The sequence below is a fragment of the Macrobrachium rosenbergii genome, chromosome 43 (genome assembly GCF_040412425.1).
Source record: "Macrobrachium rosenbergii isolate ZJJX-2024 chromosome 43, ASM4041242v1, whole genome shotgun sequence".
Taxonomy (NCBI): Eukaryota; Metazoa; Arthropoda; class Malacostraca; order Decapoda; family Palaemonidae; genus Macrobrachium; species Macrobrachium rosenbergii.
The window spans coordinates 3860035-3865431 of NC_089783.1; the positions used below are offsets into that span (position 1 = coordinate 3860035).

General features: G+C 34.5%; 1 long non-coding RNA gene across 1 annotated transcript in view; it reads left to right on the forward strand.

Annotated features, from left to right (window-relative positions):
• Positions 1-402: 402 nt before the first annotated feature.
• Positions 403-5397, forward strand: part of LOC136828475 (uncharacterized) — an 8121-nt gene continuing 3126 nt past the window's right edge. The window contains exon 1 of the long non-coding RNA XR_010850052.1: positions 403-963. This is a non-coding gene — a long non-coding RNA (uncharacterized lncRNA). The remainder of the gene's footprint in view (positions 964-5397) is intronic.

Consider the following 5397-nt stretch of genomic DNA (forward strand, 5'->3'; position numbering starts at 1 on the left):
TATATATATATATATATATATATATATATATATATATATATATATATATATATATATATATATATATATATATATATATATATATATATATATATAAATATATATATATATATATATATATATATATATATATATATATATATATATATATATATATATATATATATATATATATATATATATATATATATATATATATATATATATATATATATATATATATATATATATATATATATATATATATATATATATATATATATATATATATATATATATATATATATATATATATGTGTGTGTGTGTGTGTGTGTGTGTGTGTGTGTGTGTGTGTGTGTGTGTGTGTTGTTAATAATTATCTGTAATTTGCTTGGTGACCTTTAAAGCAGAGTAAATTTTTGTTTTTTGTTTTAGATGCGAAATTTTAACTTTATTTCCTTTTCCTCATCACGGGCTATTTGTCATGGTATCAAACCCATGAGTTTTGTTTCCTTCTATCTTTCATATTTTGTAAATGGCTGTTTTCAACTCTTCGCCTGTTTGTGTCCTTTCTCTCCTGGCTCCCATTGCTGTATTGGGGTTTGCCAGGACTTGACTCACTGATGTGTAATAAGCTTTCCTGTACTACTAAGACTGCTCTCTACACGGCTTCTCTGCTTTTTTGGGAGCAGCCACTTTCTTGTGGAGGAGCTCTGTATAAACTTGTGTTACTTGAACAATCGAGGTGTTTTCCTCTGCTTGTGAGCACCTTTAACTAAACGTCTCGATTGTGGGAGGCACCCCTTCCGCCACCTCTGTAGTCTGTGGCTTTGTGTATAGCACCCCATCACTCGTCTCTGCTCCTCCTGTTAGATTGTCTTATTGAGGTACCCTCTGCCCTACATCTCTCTGCAGTCTTCTGTGTTAGGCAGCCATGCTGTCTTCAAGAATTGTCATTCTGCTTGCCTAGTATGTTACAGCTGGTAAGGACCCGACCACTTACTTGTGCGTTTCACATGGACATGGTTGGTGCATATAAGCTCTTGGATTATACTAGCGCATCAGACAGCAATAGTGATGACCCTTCAATAAACCTGCGCTGTTACTGGATAGCCTGTAGTACTTTAAATTGTTATTTTTGCTGTTGCTGGGTGACAGAATTCAGTACACAATGTTCTTCGAGTGTTCTGTTTTAGATTTAGGAGTATTGAGTTATGTGTTTAGGTACCACTAACTATTTTTTTTTTATATACCAAAGTTAATTTTTCGGGGAACTTTATTTTATAACATTTATTATGATACATGAATATTGAAACTTACTGAAACTGAGAGGGAGAAAATAGATACTATATGCATACTCTCAATTACTCCCAAACACACCCAAATCACAATTACACGATAGTAGAAGAGAGAAGAGTAAGAAATTTTGGAAGAAAAATTAATCTTACCAAATAACCAACACAGTAATTCACTGCAGGGGACCTGCGCAAACAACTGTTCACTTCTTCACTCGTTAAATCACTATATTTTTCCCAGTTGCACAGTACTTTAGTAATTTCCACACTATTCCTTCCGCCAGGAGATAAAGCAAAGTTTAAACCGTAGCCTAAGGCACTAGTTACATTTCTATGTAGATGTTTGTTTAATAAGTTGACGACACATTCGTGATTGGCGTTGTTGGTCCAAGGGCTTCTTTCAATCAACAGTTTCATTTTATTGTCGTGTTTACGTTTCAGTTTCCGATACACTTGACTCCTCATCTTCACATAGTAATATTCACGTAGGGTATCGCTCCACTCTGGTAATATTGGGGCTTCAAAATGTCTTCTTTTTTTTCGTGAGATCTTCAAAATTCTTTTTGGTTTCCGATATCTTGATGTTGATATGTTTTTCCAATATAGCTCGTTGTATTTTACCGAACGGCTGGTCGTCTAATTTTAACAAGGAATTGGTTATCATCGATCTTGGTATCACTTGTTCATCCCGACATTCACGTAGAAACCGCAGGTGTTCCTTGTTGGTATGAGCTTGAGTGAGGGCGTCTGCAAATTCTCTGACGGCATATTCTAAGATGGGGAAAAGAACACAGAAAGATCGGAAAGAGTGCGTGGTATCCATTGATGATTATAATCACTTTTGTACGTGATTCATTTATCACACATTACCACAGGTGAAAACTAAGAGACAGGATGTAGGTCCTGACCGGTTTCGACTTTATTTCCAAGCCATTGACGAAGGACTGATACAGAGTATTAGTCACAAATATATATACTATAGGAACAGTACTGACGAACATACACAACCATGAGAGACTACATATCCACCCACAGGGCGGTGTCAAGGTAGGAGTGGCCTTCAAAACTTATTTGGCTAAAAATCACAATATACTCTCAGGGGACAATACTGATAAACATACCGACCATAGGCGACAACAGATCCATACCTGACAGGTGTCAGGGAGGCGGAGTTTGGAAAAGTCATAAGCACTGCTACACCGGTACTGTGTTTACAGATATGATAATCTTATTTTCATACATCTCTACGGCCTACCTAAAATATATATATATTGTATTTTTGGTATTTTTGTACATGTTAGCTAGAACAATCATGCTATCAACTGGGAAGGGGCTAAAAGGATTGTATATTCTAAAAATAATGCACTGGAAGGGAATACCATTGAATCTAGCTTTGTAAAAGAAAGTTATAGCCACAATATGAATATCAGTGAAGGGATGTATAAATTTTATCCTTTAATATCAAAATAAATTTGAAAATTGTTTAAATTTTAGGGTAGGCAGTAGAGATGTAAGGAAATAAGATTACCATATTTGTAAAAACAGTATAGGGGCAGCAGTGCTGATGAGTTTTCCAAACCCGCCTCCCTGACACCTGTCAGGTGTGGATCTGTTACCTCCTAAGTTCGATACGTTTATCAGTATTGTTCCCTGAGAGTATACTGTGATTCTTAGCCAAATGAGTTTTAAAGGCTACTCCTACCTTGAAACCGGCCTGTGGGCTGATCTGTAGTCTCATACGGTTGTGTATGTTTGTCAGTACTGTTTCTGTAGTGTATATATTTGAGACTTCTAATACTATGTATCATTCCTTCTGTCAATGGCTTGGAAATAAAGTCGAAACTGGTCAGACCTACATCCCATCTCTTATTTTTCACCTGTGGTAATGTGTGATACACACACACACACACACACACACACACATATATATATATATATATATATATATATATATATATATATATATATATATATATATATATATATATATATATATATATATATATATATATATATATATATATATATATATATATATAATTTTCTCCAATATTACTACTATTTTCCCATTAGCTGTGAAAATGACGTCTCCAAACCACCTCCATTTCCATTTCATCATTATCAAACCTCTGTACATTTCTGCTACTCACAACTTCGTTGTTTTATCTTCCCAGATCTCCATTCATCTCTTGCTTTCTTACTTATAGTTCTCATTCAAGAAGGAGATTCATGTAAAAATATTGAATACGAGTTAGTGTTGATTTAATTTTTCTAATGACTTATACAGAAGACTTCCTTCAAGACAATGAAGTTACATGAAATTTTTCAGCCTGCCTCTTGAAATAACTTGCAAGTAAAATGTGTTCTTTAGGAAAAAGTGTTCACCTGCTAAAACACGAAATCACATGAAGAATTGCTTGTAATGGGCAGATGAATTATTACCATTAACACGTAATTTGTAGATCCAAAATAACTTATTTTGATTTTAATTAATATTCCTGTACTGCCACAAACAAATCAATCATAACATTTCTTAAATTCAGTTTTCTTTGCACTTTGAAGTGACAATAGTTGTTCAGCTAAGAATAAATTGAATAACACCACGGTTTGTCGTATGTTCTTACAAGGGAAGTAACTGCCACACCAAAAGCGTATCATTCCTGTTATTTCTGTCAGAATTCTCAATTTCTTCATAATTAGGTCACGAAGATATATTTTCTCTTATAGCATAGGAGTGACTATTCGTTTACAGGAAGAGCAATAAATTCTTGGTTTTATTTCTTCGGTAATAACAACTTAATTGTGAAAAAATTTTGAATTCTGACAAGAATAATAGGAATGATACGCTTTTGGTGTGACAGTTATCTTACGTATGAGACATAATGTTTTCGAACTTACAATGATAATCTCTTTTTCTCAGATATTCAATTATTATCACTTCAAAGTGCACGGAAAGTATATGAATTTTAAAAAAAGTTATGATAGATTTTTTTATAAATAACAAATATCCAATTTATAGCAGATTTCGGGTCATGAATATATACATTGAAATATGAAGTAAATTTCATACCCAGTGTTGGTAAGGGAAGAAGACCTGATAGCCACAATGCAGTTACTCTTCTTCAAAGTGTTCTTTGGGCAAAGCCAAATGGAAAATGAAAGATAGAACATGGCTTATTTCACAGACTTCTTTTCTCTAGAGCGCTCCTGGGACGCAGCCTCATCATATACACTCACAAACCTTAATGCAGGTAAACAAAAGGAGTTTGTATTGCATTCCTTGTGCTTGATATAGCATTCCTCACGTCTTTTCTTTTGTCTCAACAAGCTCCCTTGGAAGTTAAGCCACATGGGGCAAAGTAAGTCTTATAAATTTTGAATGTTAGAGTGAAGTAGTGAAATTTTAAATACAGGGTGGGGCAAATCAAATGCCCGAGTTTTGATAGGCTATTAGGTAAAGCAAAACAATACCTACAGAATTATTTGTTGTTTTATTTGAATCAGTATACAACGCCGTTTGTGTGATCACTTTTTGAAGATGGCATCAGGAAGATGGTGGCCATCTGTAGCGATGTACTGTTGAAGGCGATGTCTGAAGTTGTCGGCTGCTCTTCGGCACATCTCAAGGGGTATTGCAGCAATTTCCTCCCGAATTCGCATCTTTCTCCTTCAGATATCCCCACAGGAAGAAGTCGCAAATGTTCAGAAGTCGGCCACACAATTTGGAAGAATTGTAGATGCGAATTCGGGAGGAAATTGCTGCAATACCCCTTGAGATGTGCCGAAGAGCAGCCGAAAACTTCAGACATCACCTTCAACAGTTCATCGCTACAGATGGCCACCATCTCCCTGGTGCCATCTTCAAAAAGTGATCACACAAACGGCACTGTATACTGATTCAAATAAAACAACAAATAATTCTGTAAGTATTGTTTTACTTTTCCTAATAGCCTATCATAACTCGGGCATTTGATTTGCCCCACCCTGTACCAGTTTAAGACTAATATCCGTTATACTATTTGAGCTTCCTGAATTTTTACCTGAAGTGAAAACTAAATCTCTTTCTAATTTACAGCAAACTTTAACTAATTCAAAACAAGAATTTATAATTGTGCTTATTAA